Source organism: Phragmites australis, chromosome 15 (genome assembly GCF_958298935.1).
Source record: "Phragmites australis chromosome 15, lpPhrAust1.1, whole genome shotgun sequence".
Lineage (NCBI taxonomy): Eukaryota > Viridiplantae > Streptophyta > Magnoliopsida > Poales > Poaceae > Phragmites > Phragmites australis.
Genome location: NC_084935.1, coordinates 13,267,146 through 13,282,096, shown reverse-complemented (window position 1 = coordinate 13,282,096; position 14,951 = coordinate 13,267,146). Strand labels below are relative to the sequence as shown.

The following is a 14,951-nucleotide window of genomic DNA, read 5'->3' as shown; positions in this document are numbered from 1 at the left end:
CGTGGGGCCCACGCGCGCCGGGGAGGCGGCGCGGAAGGCGTGCATAAGGGGGAGGAGGAGGCAGAGTATGTCAGATGCGATCATACCAGCACTAAAGCACCGGATCCCATCAGAACTGCGAAGTTAAGCGTGCTTGGGCGAGAGTAGTACTAGGATGGGTGACCTCCTGGGAAGTCCTCGTGTTGCATTCCCCTTTTTGCTTAATTTTCCTCGCGTTCATCCGCCTCGTTGAATTCACTTTATTTGTAACTTTTTTTTCTTTTTTTTTTGCGCAACCGGATGGCGGCTCGAGTTCGGCGGTGCACCGGGAAGCGGGGCGACACCGCGCGGCAGGACGTGGGGCCCACGCGCGCCGGGGAGGCGGCGCGGAAGGCGTGCATAAGGGGGAGGAGGAGGCAGAGTATGTCGGATGCGATCATACCTGCACTAAAGCACCGGATCCCATCAGAACTCCGAAGTTAAGCGTGCTTGGGCGAGAGTAGTACTAGGATGGGTGACCTCCTGGGAAGTCCTCGCGTTGCATTATCCTTTTTGCTTAATTTTCCTCGCGTTCGTCCGCCTCGTTGAATTCATTTTATTTGTAACTTTTTTTCTTTTTTTTTTTGCGCAACCGGATGGCGGCTCGAGTTCGGCGGTGCACCGGGAAGCGGGGCGACACCGCGCGGCAGGACGTGGGGCCCACGCGCGCCAGGGAAGCGGCGCGGAAGGCGTGCATAAGGGGGAGGAGGAGGCAGAGTATGTCGGATGCGATCATACCAGCACTAAAGCACCGGATCCCATCAGAACTTCGAAGTTAAGCGTGCTTGGTACTAGAGTAGTACTAAGATGGGTGACCTCCTGGGAAGTCCTCGTGTTGCATTCCCCTTTTTGCTTAATTTTCCTCGCGTTCATCCGCCTCGTTGAATTCATTTTATTTGTAACTTTTTTTCTTTTTTTTTGCGCAACCGGATGGCGGCTCGAGTTCGGCGGTGCACCGGGAAGCGGGGCGACACCGCGCGGCAGGACGTGGGGCCCACGCGCGCCGGGGAGGCGGCGCGGAAGGCGTGCATAAGGGGGAGGAGGAGGCAGAGTATGTCGGATGCGATCATACCAGCACTAAAGCACCGGATCGCATCAGAACTCCGAAGTTAAGCGTGCTTGGGCGAGAGTAGTACTAGGATGGGTGACCTCCTGGGAAGTCCTCGTGTTGCATTCCCCTTTTTGCTTAATTTTCCTCGCGTTCATCCGCCTCGTTGAATTCATTTTATTTGTAACTTTTTTTCTTTTTTTTTTGCGCAACCGGATGGCGGCTCGAGTTCGGCGGTGCACCGGGAAGCGGGGCGACACCGCGCGGCAGGACGTGGGGCCCACGCGCGCCGGGGAGGCGGCGCGGAAGGCGTGCATAAGGGGGAGGAGGAGGCAGAGTATGTCGGATGCGATCATACCAGCACTAAAGCACCGGATCCCATCAGAACTCCGAAGTTAAGCGTGCTTGGGCGAGGGTAGTACTAGGATGGGTGACCTCCTGGGAAGTCCCCGTGTTGCATTCCCCTTTTTGCTTAATTTTCCTCGCGTTCATCCGCCTCGTTGAATTCATTTTATTTGTAACTTTTTTTCTTTTTTTTTTGCGCAACCGGATGAAGGCTCGAGTTCGGCGGTGCACCGGGAAGCGGGGCGACACCGCGCGGCAGGACGTGGGGCCCACGCGCGCCGGGGAGGCGGCGCGGAAGGCGTGCATAAGGGGGAGGAGGAGGCAGAGTATGTCGGATGCGATCATACCAGCACTAAAGCACCGGATCCCATCAGAACTCCGAAGTTAAGCGTGCTTGGGCGAGAGTAGTACTAGGATGGGTGACCTCCTGGGAAGTCCTCGTGTTGCATTCCCCTTTTTGCTTAATTTTCCTCGCGTTCATCCGCCTCGTTGAATTCATTTTATTTGTAACTTTTTTTTTTTTTTTTGCGCAACCGGATGGCGGCTCGAGTTCGGCGGTGCACCGGGAAGCGGGGCGACACCGCGCGGCAGGACGTGGGGCCCACGCGCGCCGGGGAGGCGGCGCGGAAGGCGTGCATAAGGGGGAGGAGGAGGCAGAGTATGTCGGATGCGATCATACCAGCACTAAAGCACCGGATCCCATCAGAACTCCGAAGTTAAGCGTGCTTGGGCGAGAGTAGTACTAGGATGGGTGACCTCCTAGGAAGTCCTCGTGTTGCATTCCCCTTTTTGCTTAATTTTCCTCGTGTTCATCCGCCTCGTTGAATTCATTTTATTTGTAACTTTTTTTCTTTTTTTTTTGCGCAACCGGATGAAGGCTCGAGTTCGGCGGTGCACCGGGAAGCGGGGCGACGCCGCGCGGCAGGACGTGGGGCCCACGCGCTCCGGGGAGGCGGCGCGGAAGGCGTGCATAAGGGGGAGGAGGAGGCAGAGTATGTCGGATGCGATCATACCAGCACTAAAGCACCGGATCGCATCAGAACTCCGAAGTTAAGCGTGCTTGGGCGAGAGTAGTACTAGGATGGGTGACCTCCTGGGAAGTCCTCGTGTTGCATTCCCCTTTTTGCTTAATTTTCCTCGCGTTCATCCGCCTCGTTGAATTCATTTTATTTGTAACTTTTTTTTCTTTTTTTTTTGCGCAACCGGATGGCGGCTCGAGTTCGGTGGTGCACCGGGAAGCGGGGCGACACCGCGCGGCAGGACGTGGGGCCCACGCGCGCCGGGGAGGCGGCGCGGAAAGCGTGCTTAAGGGGGAGGAGGAGGCAGAGTATGTCGGATGCGATCATACCAGCACTAAAGCACCGGATCCCATCAGAACTCCGAAGTTAAGCGTGCTTGGGCGAGAGTAGTACTAGGATGGGTGACCTCCTCGGAAGTCCTCGTGTTGCATTCCCCTTTTTGCTTAATTTTCATCGCGTTCATCCGCCTCGTTGAATTCATTTTATTTGTAACTTTTTTTCTTTTTTTTTTGCGCAACCGGATGGCGGCTCGAGTTCTGCGGTGCACCGGGAAGCGGGGCGACACCGCGCGGCAGGACGTGGGGCCCACGCGCGCCGGGGAGGCGGCGCGGAAGGCGTGCATAAGGGGGAGGAGGAGGCAGAGTATGTCGGATGCGATTATACCAGCACTAAAGCACCGGATCCCATCAGAACTCCGAAGTTAAGCGTGCTTGGGCGAGAGTAGTACTAGGATGGGTGACCTCCTGGGAAGTCCTCGTGTTGCATTCCCCTTTTTGCTTAATTTTCCTCGCGTTCATCCGCCTCGTTGAATTCATTTTATTTGTAACTTTTTTTCTTTTTTTTTTGCGCAACCGGATGGCGGCTCGAGTTCGGCGGTGCACCGGGAAGCGGGGCGACACCGCGCGGCAGGACGTGGGGCCCACGCGCGCCGGGGAGGCGGCGCGGAAGGCGTGCATAAGGGGGAGGAGGAGGCAGAGTATGTCGGATGCGATCATACCAGCACTAAAGCACCGGATCCCATCAGAACTCCGAAGTTAAGCGTGCTTGGGCGAGAGTAGTACTAGGATGGGTGACCTCCTGGGAAGTCCTCGCGTTCATCCGCCTCATTGAATTCATTTTATTTGTAACTTTTTTTCTTTTTTTTTTGCGCAACCGGATGAAGGCTCGAGTTCGGCGGTGCACCGGGAAGCGGGGCGACACCGCGCGGCAGGACGTGGGGCCCACGCGCGCCGGGGAGGCGGCGCGGAAGGCGTGCATAAGGGGGAGGAGGAGGCAGAGTATGTCGGATGCGATCATACCAGCACTAAAGCACCGGATCCCATCAGAACTCCGAAGTTAAGCGTGCTTGGGCGAGAGTAGTACTATGATGGGTGACCTCCTGGGAAGTCCTCGTGTTGCATTCCCGTTTTTGCTTAATTTTCCTCGCGTTCATCCGCCTCGTTGAATTCATTTTATTTGTAACTTTTTTTTTTTTTTTGCTTAACCGGATGGCGGCTCGAGTTCGGCGGTGCACCGGGAAGCGGGGCGACACCGCGCGGCAGGACGTGGGGCCCACGCGCGCTGGGGAGGCGGCGCGGAAGGCGTGCATAAGGGGGAGGAGGAGGCAGAGTATGTCGGATGCGATCATATCAGCACTAAAGCACCGGATCCTATCAGAACTCCGAAGTTAAGCGTGCTTGGGCGAGAGTAGTACTAGGATGGGTGACCTCCTGGGAAGTCCTCGTGTTGCATTCCCCTTTTTGCTTAATTTTCCTCGCCTTCATCCGCCTCGTTGAATTCATTTTATTTGTAACTTTTTTTCTTTTTTTTTTGCGCAACCGGATGGCGGCTCGAGTTCGGCGGTGCACCGGGAAGCGGGGCGACACCGCGCGGCAGGACGTGGGGCCCACGCGCGCCGGGGAGGCGGCGCGGAAGGCGTGCATAAGGGGGAGGAGGAGGCAGAGTATGTCGGATGCGATCATACCAGCACTAAAGCACCGGATCCCATCAGAACTCCGAAGTTAAGCGTGCTTGGGCGAGAGTAGTACTAGGATGGGTGACCTCCTGGGAAGTCCTCGCGTTCATCCGCCTCGTTGAATTCATTTTATTTGTAACTTTTTTTCTTTTTTTTTTGCGCAACCGGATGAAGGCTCGAGTTCGGCGGTGCACCGGGAAGCGGGGCGACACCGCGCGGCCGGACGTGGGAACCACGCGCGCCGGGGAGGCGGCGCGGAAGGCGTGCATAAGGGGGAGGAGGAGGCAGAGTATGTCGGATGCGATCATACCAGCACTAAAGCACCGGATCCCATCAGAACTCCGAAGTTAAGCGTGCTTGGGCGAGAGTAGTACTAGGATGGGTGACCTCCTGGGAAGTCCTCGTGTTGCATTCCCCTTTTTGCTTAATTTTCCTCGCGTTCATCCGCCTCGTTGAATTCATTTTATTTGTAACTTTTTTTTTTTTGCGCAACCGGATGGCGGCTCGAGTTCGGCGGTGCACCGGGAAGCGGGGCGACACCGCGCGGCAGGACGTGGGGCCCACGCGCGCTGGGGAGGCGGCGCGGAAGGCGTGCATAAGGGGGAGGAGGAGGCAGAGTATGTCGGATGCGATCATACCAGCACTAAAGCACCGGATCCCATCAGAACTCCGAAGTTAAGCGTGCTTGGGCGAGAGTAGTACTAGGATGGGTGACCTCCTGGGAAGTCGTCGTGTTGCATTCCCCTTTTTGCTTAATTTTCCTCGCGTTCATCCGCCTCGTTGAATTCATTTTATTTGTAACTTTTTTTCTTTTTTTTTGCGCAACCGGATGGCGGCTCGAGTTCGGCGGTGCACCGGGAAGCGGGGCGACACCGCGCGGCAGGACGTGGGGCCCACGCGCGCTGGGGATGCGGCGCGGAAGGCGTGCATAAGGGGGAGGAGGAGGCAGAGTATGTCGGATGCGATCATATCAGCACTAAAGCACCGGATCCTATCAGAACTCCGAAGTTAAGCGTGCTTGGGCGAGAGTAGTACTAGGATGGGTGACCTCCTGGGAAGTCCTCGTGTTGCATTCCCCTTTTTGCTTAATTTTCCTCGCCTTCATCCGCCTCGTTGAATTCATTTTATTTGTAACTTTTTTTCTTTTTTTTTTGCGCAACCGGATGGCGGCTCGAGTTCGGCGGTGCACCGGGAAGCGGGGCGACACCGCGCGGCAGGACGTGGGGCCCACGCGCGCCGGGGAGGCGGCGCGGAAGGCGTGCATAAGGGGGAGGAGGAGGCAGAGTATGTCGGATGCGATCATACCAGCACTAAAGCACCGGATCCCATCAGAACTCCGAAGTTAAGCGTGCTTGGGCGAGAGTAGTACTAGGATGGGTGACCTCCTGGGAAGTCCTCGCGTTCATCCGCCACGTTGAATTCATTTTATTTGTAACTTTTTTTCTTTTTTTTTTGCGCAACCGGATGAAGGCTCGAGTTCGGCGGTGCACCGGGAAGCGGGGCGACACCGCGCGGCCGGACGTGGGGCCCACGCGCGCCGGGGAGGCGGCGCGGAAGGCGTGCATAAGGGGGAGGAGGAGGCAGAGTATGTCGGATGCGATCATACCAGCACTAAAGCACCGGATCCCATCAGAACTCCGAAGTTAAGCGTGCTTGGGCGAGAGTAGTACTAGGATGGGTGACCTCCTGGGAAGTCCTCGTGTTGCATTCCCCTTTTTGCTTAATTTTCCTCGCGTTCATCCGCCTCGTTGAATTCATTTTATTTGTAACTTTTTTTTTTTTTGCGCAACCGGATGGCGGCTCGAGTTCGGCGGTGCACCGGGAAGCGGGGCGACACCGCGCGGCAGGACGTGGGGCCCACGCGCGCTGGGGAGGCGGCGCGGAAGGCGTGCATAAGGGGGAGGAGGAGGCAGAGTATGTCGGATGCGATCATACCAGCACTAAAGCACCGGATCCCATCAGAACTCCGAAGTTAAGCGTGCTTGGGCGAGAGTAGTACTAGGATGGGTGACCTCCTGGGTAGTCCTTGTGTTGCATTCCCCTTTTTGCTTAATTTTCCTCGTGTTCATCCGCCTCGTTGAATTCATTTTATTTGTAACTTTTTTTCTTTTTTTTTGCGCAACCGGATGGCGGCTCGAGTTCGGCGGTGCACCGGGAAGCGGGGCGACACCGCGCGGCAGGACGTGGGGCCCACGCGCGCCGGGGAGGCGGCGCGGAAGGCGTGCATAAGGGGGAGGAGGAGGCAGAGTATGTCGGATGCGATCATACCAGCACTAAAGCACCGGATCCCATCAGAACTCCGAAGTTAAGCGTGCTTGGGCGAGAGTAGTACTAGGATGGGTGACCTCCTGGGAAGTCCTCGTGTTGCATTCCCCTTTTTGCTTAATTTTCCTCGCGTTCATCCGCCTCGTTGAATTCATTTTATTTGTAACTTTTTTTCTTTTTTTTTTTTGCGCAACCGGCTCGAGTTCGGCGGTGCACCGGGAAGCGGGGCGACACCGCGCGGCAGGACGTGGGGCCCACGCGCGCCGGGGAGGCGGCGCGGAAGGCGTGCATAAGGGGGAGGAGGAGGCAGAGTATGTCGGATGCGATCATACCAGCACTAAAGCTCCGGATCCCATCAGAACTCCGAAGTTAAGCGTGCTTGGGCGAGAGTAGTACTAGGATGGGTGACCTCCTGGGAAGTCCTCGTGTTGCATTCACCTTTTTGCTTAATTTTCCTCGCGTTCATCCGCCTCGTTGAATTCATTTTATTTGTAACTTTTTTTCTTTTTTTTTTTGCACAACCGGATGGCGGCTCGAGTTCGGCGGTGCACCGGGAAGCGGGGCGACACCGCGCGGCAGGACGTGGGGCCCACGCGCGCCGGGGAGGCGGCGCGGGAGGCGTGCATAAGGGGGAGGAGGAGGCAGAGTATGTCGGATGCGATCATACAAGCACTAAAGCACCGGATCCCATCAGAACTCCGAAGTTAAGCGTGCTTGGGCGAGAGTAGTACTAGGATCGGTGACCTCCTGGGAAGTCCTCGTGTTGCATTCCCCTTTTTGCTTAATTTTCCTCGCGTTCATCCGCCTCGTTGAATTCATTTTCTTTGTAACTTTTTTTCTTTTTTTTTGCGCAACCGGATGGCGGCTCGAGTTCGGCGGTGCACCGGGAAGCGGGGCGACACCGCGCGGCAGGACGTGGGGCCCACGCGCGCCGGGGAGGCGGCGCGGAAGGCGTGCATAAGGGGGAGGAGGAGGCAGAGTATGTCGGATGCGATCATACCAGCACTAAAGCACCGGATCCCATCAGAACTCCGAAGTTAAGCGTGCTTGGGCCAGAGTAGTACTAGGATGGGTGACCTCCTGGGAAGTCCTCGCGTTGCATTATCCTTTTTGCTTAATTTTCCTCGCGTTCGTCCGCCTCGTTGAATTCATTTTATTTGTAACTTTTTTTCTTTTTTTTTTGCGCAACCGGATGGCGGCTCGAGTTCGGCGGTGCACCGGGAAGCGGGGCGACACCGCGCGGCAGGACGTGGGGCCCACGCGCGCCGGGGAGGCGGCGCGGAAGGCGTGCATAAGGGGGAGGAGGAGGCAGAGTATGTCGGATGCGATCATACCAGCACTAAAGCACCGGATCCCATCAGAACTCCGAAGTTAAGCGTGCTTGGGCGAGAGTAGTACTAGGATGGGTGACCTCCTGGGTAGTCCTCGTGTTGCATTCCCCTTTTTGCTTAATTTTCCTCGCGTTCATCCGCCTCGTTGAATTCATTTTATTTGTAACTTTTTACTTTTTTTTTGCGCAACCGGATGGCGGCTCGAGTTCGGCGGTGCACCGGGAAGCGGGGCGACACCGCGCGACAGGACGTGGGGCCCACGCGCGCCGGGGAGGCGGCGCGGAAGGCGTGCATAAGGGGGAGGAGGAGGCAGAGTATGTCGGATGCGATCATACCAGCACTAAAGCACCGGATCCCATCAGAACTCCGAAGTCAAGCGTGCTTGGGCGAGAGTAGTACTAGGATGGGTGACCTCCTGGGAAGTCCTCGTGTTGCATTCCCCTTTTTGCTTAATTTTCCCCGCGTTCGTCCGCCTCGTTGAATTCATTTTATTTGTAACTTTTTTTTTTTTTTTGCGCAACCGGATGGCTGCTCGAGTTCGGCGGTGCACCGGGAAGCGGGGCGACACCGCGCGGCAGGACGTGGGGCCCACGCGCGCCGGGGAGGCGGCGTGGAAGGCGTGCATAAGGGGGAGGAGGAGGCAGAGTATGTCGGATGCGATCATACCAGCACTAAAGCACCGGATCCCATCAGAACTCCGAAGTTAAGCGTGCTTGGGCCAGAGTAGTACTAGGATGGGTGACCTCCTTGGAAGTCCTCGCGTTGCATTATCCTTTTTGCTTAATTTTCCTCGCGTTCGTCCGCCTCGTTGAATTCATTTTATTTGTAACTTTTTTTCTTTTTTTTTTGCGCAACCGGATGGCGGCTCGAGTTCGGCGGTGCACCGGGAAGCGGGGCGACACCGCGCGGCAGGACGTGGGGCCCACGCGCGCCGGGGAGGCGGCGCGGAAGGCGTGCATAAGGGGGAGGAGGAGGCAGAGTATGTCGGATGCGATCATACCAGCACTAAAGCACCGGATCCCATCAGAACTCCGAAGTTAAGCGTGCTTGGGCGAGAGTAGTACTAGGATGGGTGACCTCCTGGGAAGTCCTCGTGTTGCATTCCCCTTTTTGCTTAATTTTCCTCGCGTTCGTCCGCCTCGTTGAATTCATTTTATTTGTAACTTTTTTTCTTTTTTTTTGAGCAACCGGATGGCTGCTCGAGTTCGGCGGTGCACCGGGAAGCGGGGCGACACCGCGCGGCAGGACGTGGGGCCCACGCGCGCCCGGGAGGCGGCGCGGAAGGCGTGCATAAGGGGGAGGAGGAGGTAGAGTATGTCGGATGCGATCATACAAGCACTAAAGCACCGGATCCCATCAGAACTCCGAAGTTAAGCGTGCTTGGGCGAGAGTAGTACTAGGATCGGTGACCTCCTGGGAAGTCCTCGTGTTGCATTCCCCTTTTTGCTTAATTTTCCTCGCGTTCATCCGCCTCGTTGAATTCATTTTCTTTGTAACTTTTTTTCTTTTTTTTTGCGCAACCGGATGGCGGCTCGAGTTCGGCGGTGCACCGGGAAGCGGGGCGACACCGCGCGGCAGGACGTGGGGCCCACGCGCGCCGGGGAGGCGGCGCGGAAGGTGTGCATAAGGGGGAGGAGGAGGCAGAGTATGTCGGATGCGATCATACCAGCACTAAAGCACCGGATCCCATCAGAACTCCGAAGTTAAGCGTGCTTGGGCGAGAGTAGTACTAGGATGGGTGACCTCCTGGGAAGTCCTCGTGTTGCATTCCCCTTTTTGCTTAATTTTCTCCGCCTCGTTGAATTCATTTTATTTGTAACTTTTTTTCTTTTTTTTTGCGCAACCGGATGGCGGCTCGAGTTCGGCGGTGCACCGGGAAAAGGGGCGACACCGCGCGGCAGGACGTGGGGCCCCCGCGCGCCGGGGAGGCGGCGCGGAAGGCGTGCATAAGGGGGAGGAGGAGGCAGAGTATGTCGGATGCGATCATACCAGCACTAAAGCACCGGATCCCATCAGAACTCCGAAGTTAAGCGTGCTTTGGCGAGAGTAGTACTAGGATGGGTGACATCCTGGGAAGTCGTCGTGTTGCATTCCCCTCTTTGCTTAATTTTCCTCGCGTTCATCCGCCTCGTTGAATTCATTTTATTTGTAACTTTTTTTCTTTTTTTTTGCGCAACCGGATGGCGGCTCGAGTTCGGCGTTGCACCGGGAAGCGGGGCGATAACGCGCGGCAGGACGTGGGGCCCACGCGCGCCGGGGAGGCGGCGCGGAAGGCGTGCCTAAGGGGGAGGAGGAGGCAAAGTATGTCGGATGCGATCATACCAGCACTAAAGCACCGGATCCCATCAGAACTCCGAAGTTAAGCGTGCTTGGGCGAGAGTAGTACTAGGATGGGTGACCTCCTGGGAAGTCCTCGTGTTGCATTCCCCTTTTTGCTTAATTTTCCTCGCGTTCATCCGCCTCGTTGAATTCATTTTATTTGTAACTTTTTTTCTTTTTTTTTGCGCAACCGGATGGCGGCTCGAGTTCGGCGGTGCCCCGGGAAGCGGGGCGACACCGCGCGGCAAGACGTGGGGCCCACGCGCGCCGGGGAGGCGGCGCGGAAGGCGTGCATAAGGGGGAGGAGGAGGCAGACTATGTCGGATGGGATCATACCAGCACTAAAGCACCGTATCCCATCAGAACTCCGAAGTTAAGCGTGCTTGGGCTAGAGTAGTACTAGGATCGGTGACCTCCTGGGAAGTCCTCGTGTTGCATTCCCCTTTTTGCTTAATTTTCCTCGCGTTCATCCGCCTCGTTGAATTCATTTTATTTGTAACTTTTTTTCTTTTTTTTTGCGCAACCGGATGGCGGCTCGAGTTCGGCGTTGCACCGGGAAGCGGGGCGACAACGCGCGGCAGGACGTGGGGCCCACGCGCGCCGGGGAGGCGGCGCGGAAGGCGTGCCTAAGGGGGAGGAGGAGGCAGAGTATGTCGGATGCGATCATACCAGCACTAAAGCACCGGATCCCATCAGAACTCCGAAGTTAAGCGTGCTTGGGCGAGAGTAGTACTAGGATGGGTGACCTCCTGGGAAGTCCTCGTGTTGCATTCCCCTTTTTGCTTAATTTTCCTCGCGTTCATCCGCCTCGTTGAATTCATTTTATTTGTAACTTTTTTTCTTTTTTTTTGCGCAACCGGATGGCGGCTCGAGTTCGGCGGTGCCCCGGGAAGCGGGGCGACACCGCGCGGCAAGACGTGGGGCCCACGCGCGCCGGGGAGGCGGCGCGGAAGGCGTGCATAAGGGGGAGGAGGAGGCAGACTATGTCGGATGGGATCATACCAGCACTAAAGCACCGTATCCCATCAGAACTCCGAAGTTAAGCGTGCTTGGGCGAGAGTAGTACTAGGATGGGTGACCTCCTGGGAAGTCCTCGTGTTGCATTCCTCTTTTTGCTTAATTTTCCTCGCGTTCATCCGCCTCGTTGAATTCATTTTATTTGTAACTTTTTTTCTTTTTTTTTGCGCAACCGGATGGCGGCTCGAGTTCGGCGGTGCACTAGGAAGCGGGGCGACACCGCGCGGCAGGACGTGGGGCGCACGCGCGCCGATGAGGCGGCGCGGAAGGCGTGCTTAAGGGGGAGGAGGAGGCAGAGTATGTCGGATGCGATCATACCAGCACTAAAGCACCGGATCCCATCAGAACTCCGAAGTTAAGCGTGCTTGGGCGAGAGTAGTACTAGGATGGGTGACCTCCTGGGAAGTCCTCGTGTTGCATTCCCCTTTTTGCTTAATTTTCCTCGCGTTCATCCGCCTCGTTGAATTCATTTTATTTGTAACTTTTTTTATTTTTTTTTGCTCAACCGGATGGCGGCTCGAGTTCGGCGGTGCACCGGGAAGCGGAGCGATACCGCGCGGCAGGACGTGGGGCCCACGCGCGCCGGGGAGGCGGCGCGGAAGGCGTTCATAAGGGGGAGGGGGAGGCAGAGTAAGTCGGATGCGATCACACCAGCACTAAAGCACCGGATCCCATCAGAACTCCGAAGTTAAGCGTGCTTGGGCGAGAGTAGTACTAGGATGGGTGACCTCCTAGAAAGTCCTCGTGTTGCATTCCCCTTTTTGCTTAATTTTCCTCGCGTTCATCCGCCTCGTTGAATTCATTTTATTTGTAACTTTTTTTCTTTTTTTTTTGCGCAACCGGACGGCGGCTCGAGTTCGGCGGTGCACCGGGAAGCGGGGCGACACCGCGCGGCAGGACGTGGGGCCCACGCGCGCCGGGGAAGCGGCGCGGAAGGCGTGCATAAGGGGGAGGAGGAGGCAGAGTATGTCGGATGCGATCGTACCAGCACTAAAGCACCGGATCCCATCAGAACTCCGAAGTTAAGCGTGCTTGGGCGAGAGTAGTACTAGGATGGGTGACCTCCTGGGAAGTCCTCGTGTTGCATTCCCCTTTTTGCTTAATTTTCCTCGCGTTCATCCGCCTCGTTGAATTCATTTTAGTTGTAACTTTTTTTCTTTTTTTTTGCGCAACCGGATGGCGGCTCGAGTTCGGCGGGGCACCAGGAAGCGGGGCAACACCGCGCGGCAGGACGTGGGGCCCACGCGCGCCGTGGAGGCGGCGCGGAAGGCGTGCTTAAGGGGGAGGAGGAGGCAGAGTATGTCGGATGCGATCATACCAGCACTAAAGCACCGGATCCCATCAGAACTCCGAAGTTAAGCGTGCTTGGGCGAGAGTAGTACTAGGATGGTTGACCTCCTGGGAAGTCCTCGTGTTGCATTCCCCTTTTTGATTAATTTTCTCCGCCTCGTTGAATTCATTTTATTTGTAACTTTTTTTCTTTTTTTTTGCGCAACCGGATGGCGGCTCGAGTTCGGCGGTGCACCGGGAAAAGGGGCGACACCGCGCGGCAGGACGTGGGGCCCCCGCGCGCCGGGGAGGCGGCGCGGAAGGCGTGCATAAGGGGGAGGAGGAGGCAGAGTATGTCGGATGCGGTCATACCAGCACTAAAGCACCGGATCCCATCAGAACTCCGAAGTTAAGCGTGCTTGGGCGAGAGTAGTACTAGGATGGGTGACCTCCTGGGAAGTCGTCGTGTTGCATTCCCCTTTTTGCTTAATTTTCCTCGCGTTCATCCGCCTCGTTGAATTCATTTTATTTGTAACTTTTTTTCTTTTTTTTTGCGCAACCGGATGGCGGCTCGAGTTCGGCGTTGCACCGGGAAGCGGGGCGACACCGCGCGGCAGGACGTGGGGCCCACGCGCGCCGGGGAGGCGGCGCGGAAGGCGTGCCTAAGGGGGAGGAGGAGGCAGAGTATGTCGGATGCGATCATATCAGCACTAAAGCACCGGATCCCATCAGAACTCCGAAGTTAAGCGTGCTTGGGCGAGAGTAGTACTAGGATGGGTGACCTCCTGGGAAGTCGTCGTGTTGCATTCCCCTTTTTGCTTAATTTTCCTCGTGTTCATCCGCCTCGTTGAATTCATTTTATTTGTAACTTTTTTTCTTTTTTTTTGCGCAACCGGATGGCGGCTCGAGTTCGGCGGTGCACCGGGAAGCGGGGCGACACCGCGCGGCAGGACGTGGGGCCCACGCGCGCCGGGGAGGCGGCGCGGAAGGCGTGCATAAGGGGGAGGAGGAGGCAGAGTATGTCGGATGCGATCATACCAGCACTAAAGCACCGGATCCCATCAGAACTCCGAAGTTAAGCGTGCTTGGGCGAGAGTAGTACTAGGATGGGTGACCTCCTGGGAAGTCCTCGTGTTGCATTCCCCTTTTTGCTTAATTTTCCTCGCGTTCATCCGCCTCGTTGAATTCATTTTATTTGTAACTTTTTTTCTTTTTTTTTTGCGCAACCGGATGGCGGCTCGAGTTCGGCGGTGCACCGGGAAGCGGGGCGACACCGCGCGGCAGGACGTGGGGCCCACGTGCGCCGGGGAGCAGGCGGGGGAGGCGGCGTGGAAGGCGTGCATAAGGGCGAGGAGGAGGCATAGTATGTCGGATGCGATCATACCAGCACTAAAGCACTGGATCCCATCAGAACTCCGAAGTTAAACGTGCTTGGGCGAGAGTAGTACTAGGATGGGTGACCTCCTGGGAAGTCCTCTTGTTGCATTCCCCTTTTTGCTTAATTTTCCTCGCGTTCATCCGCCTCGTTGAATTCATTTTATTTGTAACTTTTTTTTTGCGCAACCGTATGGCGGCTCGAGTTCGGCGGTGCACCGGGAAGCGGGGCGACACCGCGCGGCTGGACGTGGGGCCCACGCGCACCGGGGAGGCGGCGAGGAGGGCGTGCATAAGGGGGAGGAGGAGGCAGAGTATGTCGGATGCGATCATACCAGCTCTAAAGCACCGGATCCCATTAGAACTCCGAAGTTAAGCGTGCTTGGGCGAGAGTAGTACTAGGATGGGTGACCTCCTCGGAAGTCCTCGTGATGCATTCCCCTTTTTGCTTAATTTTCCTCGCGTTCATCCGCCTCGTAGAATTCATTTTATTTGTAACTTTTTTTTTTGCGCAACCGGATGGCGGCTCGAGTTCGGCGATGCACCGGGAAGCAGGGCGACACCGCGCGGCAGGACGTGGGGCCCACGCGCGCTGGGGAGGCCTACGCGGAAGGCGTGCATAAGGGGGAGGAGGAGGAAGAGTATGTCGGATGCGATCATACCAGCACTAAAGCACCGGATCCCATCAGAACTAAAGCACCGGGAGCGGGCAGGGGAGGCGGCGTGGAAGGCGTGCATAACGGGGAGGAGGAGGCAGAGTATGTTGGATGCGATCATACCAGCACTAAAGCACCGGGTCCCATTAGAACTCCGAAGTTAAGTGTGCTTGGGCGAGAGTAGTACTAGGATGGGTGACCTCCTGGGAAGACCTCGTGTTGCATTCCCCTTTTTGCTTAATTTTCCTCGCGTTCATCCGCCTCGTTGTATTCATTTTATTTCTAACTTTTTTTTTTGCGCAACTGGATCGCGGCTCGAGTTCGGCGGTGCACCTG

At 56.6% G+C, this 14,951-nt stretch overlaps 45 non-coding genes across 45 annotated transcripts; all 45 read left to right on the top strand.

The window, feature by feature from the left end:
* The first annotated feature begins 72 nt into the window (after window positions 1-72).
* Window positions 73-191, top strand: LOC133894149 (5S ribosomal RNA). Its single transcript, XR_009904967.1, has one exon. It is a non-coding gene; the product is annotated as a 5S ribosomal RNA (ribosomal RNA).
* A 216-nt stretch (window positions 192-407) lies between these two features.
* On the top strand, window positions 408-526 carry LOC133894109 (5S ribosomal RNA). Its single transcript, XR_009904926.1, has one exon. It is a non-coding gene; the product is annotated as a 5S ribosomal RNA (ribosomal RNA).
* A 216-nt stretch (window positions 527-742) lies between these two features.
* On the top strand, window positions 743-862 carry LOC133894182 (5S ribosomal RNA). Its single transcript, XR_009904995.1, has one exon. It is a non-coding gene; the product is annotated as a 5S ribosomal RNA (ribosomal RNA).
* Window positions 863-1,076: 214 nt separating this feature from the next.
* Window positions 1,077-1,195, top strand: LOC133893984 (5S ribosomal RNA). The gene has a single exon (XR_009904807.1). It is a non-coding gene; the product is annotated as a 5S ribosomal RNA (ribosomal RNA).
* A 215-nt stretch (window positions 1,196-1,410) lies between these two features.
* Window positions 1,411-1,529, top strand: LOC133893806 (5S ribosomal RNA). Its single transcript, XR_009904639.1, has one exon. It is a non-coding gene; the product is annotated as a 5S ribosomal RNA (ribosomal RNA).
* A 215-nt stretch (window positions 1,530-1,744) lies between these two features.
* Window positions 1,745-1,863, top strand: LOC133894239 (5S ribosomal RNA). The gene has a single exon (XR_009905047.1). It is a non-coding gene; the product is annotated as a 5S ribosomal RNA (ribosomal RNA).
* A 213-nt stretch (window positions 1,864-2,076) lies between these two features.
* On the top strand, window positions 2,077-2,195 carry LOC133893889 (5S ribosomal RNA). Its single transcript, XR_009904718.1, has one exon. It is a non-coding gene; the product is annotated as a 5S ribosomal RNA (ribosomal RNA).
* A 215-nt stretch (window positions 2,196-2,410) lies between these two features.
* LOC133893983 (5S ribosomal RNA) lies at window positions 2,411-2,529 on the top strand. Its single transcript, XR_009904806.1, has one exon. It is a non-coding gene; the product is annotated as a 5S ribosomal RNA (ribosomal RNA).
* Window positions 2,530-2,745: 216 nt separating this feature from the next.
* LOC133893946 (5S ribosomal RNA) lies at window positions 2,746-2,864 on the top strand. The gene has a single exon (XR_009904771.1). It is a non-coding gene; the product is annotated as a 5S ribosomal RNA (ribosomal RNA).
* A 215-nt stretch (window positions 2,865-3,079) lies between these two features.
* LOC133893867 (5S ribosomal RNA) lies at window positions 3,080-3,198 on the top strand. Its single transcript, XR_009904697.1, has one exon. It is a non-coding gene; the product is annotated as a 5S ribosomal RNA (ribosomal RNA).
* Window positions 3,199-3,413: 215 nt separating this feature from the next.
* Window positions 3,414-3,531, top strand: LOC133894171 (5S ribosomal RNA). Its single transcript, XR_009904988.1, has one exon. It is a non-coding gene; the product is annotated as a 5S ribosomal RNA (ribosomal RNA).
* Window positions 3,532-3,714: 183 nt separating this feature from the next.
* LOC133893825 (5S ribosomal RNA) lies at window positions 3,715-3,833 on the top strand. The gene has a single exon (XR_009904657.1). It is a non-coding gene; the product is annotated as a 5S ribosomal RNA (ribosomal RNA).
* A 212-nt stretch (window positions 3,834-4,045) lies between these two features.
* On the top strand, window positions 4,046-4,164 carry LOC133894106 (5S ribosomal RNA). The gene has a single exon (XR_009904923.1). It is a non-coding gene; the product is annotated as a 5S ribosomal RNA (ribosomal RNA).
* Window positions 4,165-4,379: 215 nt separating this feature from the next.
* Window positions 4,380-4,497, top strand: LOC133894170 (5S ribosomal RNA). Its single transcript, XR_009904987.1, has one exon. It is a non-coding gene; the product is annotated as a 5S ribosomal RNA (ribosomal RNA).
* Window positions 4,498-4,680: 183 nt separating this feature from the next.
* Window positions 4,681-4,799, top strand: LOC133894238 (5S ribosomal RNA). Its single transcript, XR_009905046.1, has one exon. It is a non-coding gene; the product is annotated as a 5S ribosomal RNA (ribosomal RNA).
* Window positions 4,800-5,008: 209 nt separating this feature from the next.
* On the top strand, window positions 5,009-5,127 carry LOC133894027 (5S ribosomal RNA). Its single transcript, XR_009904847.1, has one exon. It is a non-coding gene; the product is annotated as a 5S ribosomal RNA (ribosomal RNA).
* Window positions 5,128-5,341: 214 nt separating this feature from the next.
* On the top strand, window positions 5,342-5,460 carry LOC133894105 (5S ribosomal RNA). The gene has a single exon (XR_009904922.1). It is a non-coding gene; the product is annotated as a 5S ribosomal RNA (ribosomal RNA).
* Window positions 5,461-5,675: 215 nt separating this feature from the next.
* Window positions 5,676-5,793, top strand: LOC133894169 (5S ribosomal RNA). Its single transcript, XR_009904986.1, has one exon. It is a non-coding gene; the product is annotated as a 5S ribosomal RNA (ribosomal RNA).
* Window positions 5,794-5,976: 183 nt separating this feature from the next.
* LOC133894237 (5S ribosomal RNA) lies at window positions 5,977-6,095 on the top strand. Its single transcript, XR_009905045.1, has one exon. It is a non-coding gene; the product is annotated as a 5S ribosomal RNA (ribosomal RNA).
* Window positions 6,096-6,305: 210 nt separating this feature from the next.
* Window positions 6,306-6,424, top strand: LOC133894085 (5S ribosomal RNA). Its single transcript, XR_009904902.1, has one exon. It is a non-coding gene; the product is annotated as a 5S ribosomal RNA (ribosomal RNA).
* A 214-nt stretch (window positions 6,425-6,638) lies between these two features.
* Window positions 6,639-6,757, top strand: LOC133894236 (5S ribosomal RNA). The gene has a single exon (XR_009905044.1). It is a non-coding gene; the product is annotated as a 5S ribosomal RNA (ribosomal RNA).
* Window positions 6,758-6,967: 210 nt separating this feature from the next.
* LOC133893939 (5S ribosomal RNA) lies at window positions 6,968-7,086 on the top strand. The gene has a single exon (XR_009904765.1). It is a non-coding gene; the product is annotated as a 5S ribosomal RNA (ribosomal RNA).
* Window positions 7,087-7,302: 216 nt separating this feature from the next.
* Window positions 7,303-7,421, top strand: LOC133894165 (5S ribosomal RNA). The gene has a single exon (XR_009904982.1). It is a non-coding gene; the product is annotated as a 5S ribosomal RNA (ribosomal RNA).
* A 214-nt stretch (window positions 7,422-7,635) lies between these two features.
* On the top strand, window positions 7,636-7,754 carry LOC133894158 (5S ribosomal RNA). Its single transcript, XR_009904975.1, has one exon. It is a non-coding gene; the product is annotated as a 5S ribosomal RNA (ribosomal RNA).
* Window positions 7,755-7,969: 215 nt separating this feature from the next.
* Window positions 7,970-8,088, top strand: LOC133894000 (5S ribosomal RNA). Its single transcript, XR_009904822.1, has one exon. It is a non-coding gene; the product is annotated as a 5S ribosomal RNA (ribosomal RNA).
* Window positions 8,089-8,301: 213 nt separating this feature from the next.
* Window positions 8,302-8,420, top strand: LOC133893888 (5S ribosomal RNA). The gene has a single exon (XR_009904717.1). It is a non-coding gene; the product is annotated as a 5S ribosomal RNA (ribosomal RNA).
* A 212-nt stretch (window positions 8,421-8,632) lies between these two features.
* Window positions 8,633-8,751, top strand: LOC133894176 (5S ribosomal RNA). The gene has a single exon (XR_009904990.1). It is a non-coding gene; the product is annotated as a 5S ribosomal RNA (ribosomal RNA).
* Window positions 8,752-8,966: 215 nt separating this feature from the next.
* Window positions 8,967-9,085, top strand: LOC133894235 (5S ribosomal RNA). The gene has a single exon (XR_009905043.1). It is a non-coding gene; the product is annotated as a 5S ribosomal RNA (ribosomal RNA).
* A 214-nt stretch (window positions 9,086-9,299) lies between these two features.
* Window positions 9,300-9,418, top strand: LOC133894163 (5S ribosomal RNA). Its single transcript, XR_009904980.1, has one exon. It is a non-coding gene; the product is annotated as a 5S ribosomal RNA (ribosomal RNA).
* Window positions 9,419-9,632: 214 nt separating this feature from the next.
* Window positions 9,633-9,751, top strand: LOC133894231 (5S ribosomal RNA). The gene has a single exon (XR_009905039.1). It is a non-coding gene; the product is annotated as a 5S ribosomal RNA (ribosomal RNA).
* Window positions 9,752-9,955: 204 nt separating this feature from the next.
* On the top strand, window positions 9,956-10,074 carry LOC133894181 (5S ribosomal RNA). Its single transcript, XR_009904994.1, has one exon. It is a non-coding gene; the product is annotated as a 5S ribosomal RNA (ribosomal RNA).
* A 214-nt stretch (window positions 10,075-10,288) lies between these two features.
* On the top strand, window positions 10,289-10,407 carry LOC133894219 (5S ribosomal RNA). Its single transcript, XR_009905028.1, has one exon. It is a non-coding gene; the product is annotated as a 5S ribosomal RNA (ribosomal RNA).
* A 214-nt stretch (window positions 10,408-10,621) lies between these two features.
* LOC133894188 (5S ribosomal RNA) lies at window positions 10,622-10,740 on the top strand. The gene has a single exon (XR_009905001.1). It is a non-coding gene; the product is annotated as a 5S ribosomal RNA (ribosomal RNA).
* Window positions 10,741-10,954: 214 nt separating this feature from the next.
* LOC133894208 (5S ribosomal RNA) lies at window positions 10,955-11,073 on the top strand. The gene has a single exon (XR_009905017.1). It is a non-coding gene; the product is annotated as a 5S ribosomal RNA (ribosomal RNA).
* Window positions 11,074-11,287: 214 nt separating this feature from the next.
* On the top strand, window positions 11,288-11,406 carry LOC133894148 (5S ribosomal RNA). Its single transcript, XR_009904966.1, has one exon. It is a non-coding gene; the product is annotated as a 5S ribosomal RNA (ribosomal RNA).
* A 214-nt stretch (window positions 11,407-11,620) lies between these two features.
* LOC133894197 (5S ribosomal RNA) lies at window positions 11,621-11,739 on the top strand. The gene has a single exon (XR_009905007.1). It is a non-coding gene; the product is annotated as a 5S ribosomal RNA (ribosomal RNA).
* A 214-nt stretch (window positions 11,740-11,953) lies between these two features.
* LOC133894135 (5S ribosomal RNA) lies at window positions 11,954-12,072 on the top strand. The gene has a single exon (XR_009904952.1). It is a non-coding gene; the product is annotated as a 5S ribosomal RNA (ribosomal RNA).
* A 215-nt stretch (window positions 12,073-12,287) lies between these two features.
* LOC133893919 (5S ribosomal RNA) lies at window positions 12,288-12,406 on the top strand. The gene has a single exon (XR_009904746.1). It is a non-coding gene; the product is annotated as a 5S ribosomal RNA (ribosomal RNA).
* Window positions 12,407-12,620: 214 nt separating this feature from the next.
* LOC133893931 (5S ribosomal RNA) lies at window positions 12,621-12,739 on the top strand. The gene has a single exon (XR_009904757.1). It is a non-coding gene; the product is annotated as a 5S ribosomal RNA (ribosomal RNA).
* Window positions 12,740-12,943: 204 nt separating this feature from the next.
* LOC133894093 (5S ribosomal RNA) lies at window positions 12,944-13,062 on the top strand. The gene has a single exon (XR_009904910.1). It is a non-coding gene; the product is annotated as a 5S ribosomal RNA (ribosomal RNA).
* A 214-nt stretch (window positions 13,063-13,276) lies between these two features.
* On the top strand, window positions 13,277-13,395 carry LOC133894124 (5S ribosomal RNA). The gene has a single exon (XR_009904941.1). It is a non-coding gene; the product is annotated as a 5S ribosomal RNA (ribosomal RNA).
* A 214-nt stretch (window positions 13,396-13,609) lies between these two features.
* Window positions 13,610-13,728, top strand: LOC133894187 (5S ribosomal RNA). Its single transcript, XR_009905000.1, has one exon. It is a non-coding gene; the product is annotated as a 5S ribosomal RNA (ribosomal RNA).
* A 227-nt stretch (window positions 13,729-13,955) lies between these two features.
* LOC133894144 (5S ribosomal RNA) lies at window positions 13,956-14,074 on the top strand. Its single transcript, XR_009904962.1, has one exon. It is a non-coding gene; the product is annotated as a 5S ribosomal RNA (ribosomal RNA).
* Window positions 14,075-14,280: 206 nt separating this feature from the next.
* On the top strand, window positions 14,281-14,399 carry LOC133894156 (5S ribosomal RNA). Its single transcript, XR_009904974.1, has one exon. It is a non-coding gene; the product is annotated as a 5S ribosomal RNA (ribosomal RNA).
* Window positions 14,400-14,724: 325 nt separating this feature from the next.
* LOC133894057 (5S ribosomal RNA) lies at window positions 14,725-14,843 on the top strand. Its single transcript, XR_009904875.1, has one exon. It is a non-coding gene; the product is annotated as a 5S ribosomal RNA (ribosomal RNA).
* The last annotated feature ends 108 nt before the right edge of the window (window positions 14,844-14,951 follow it).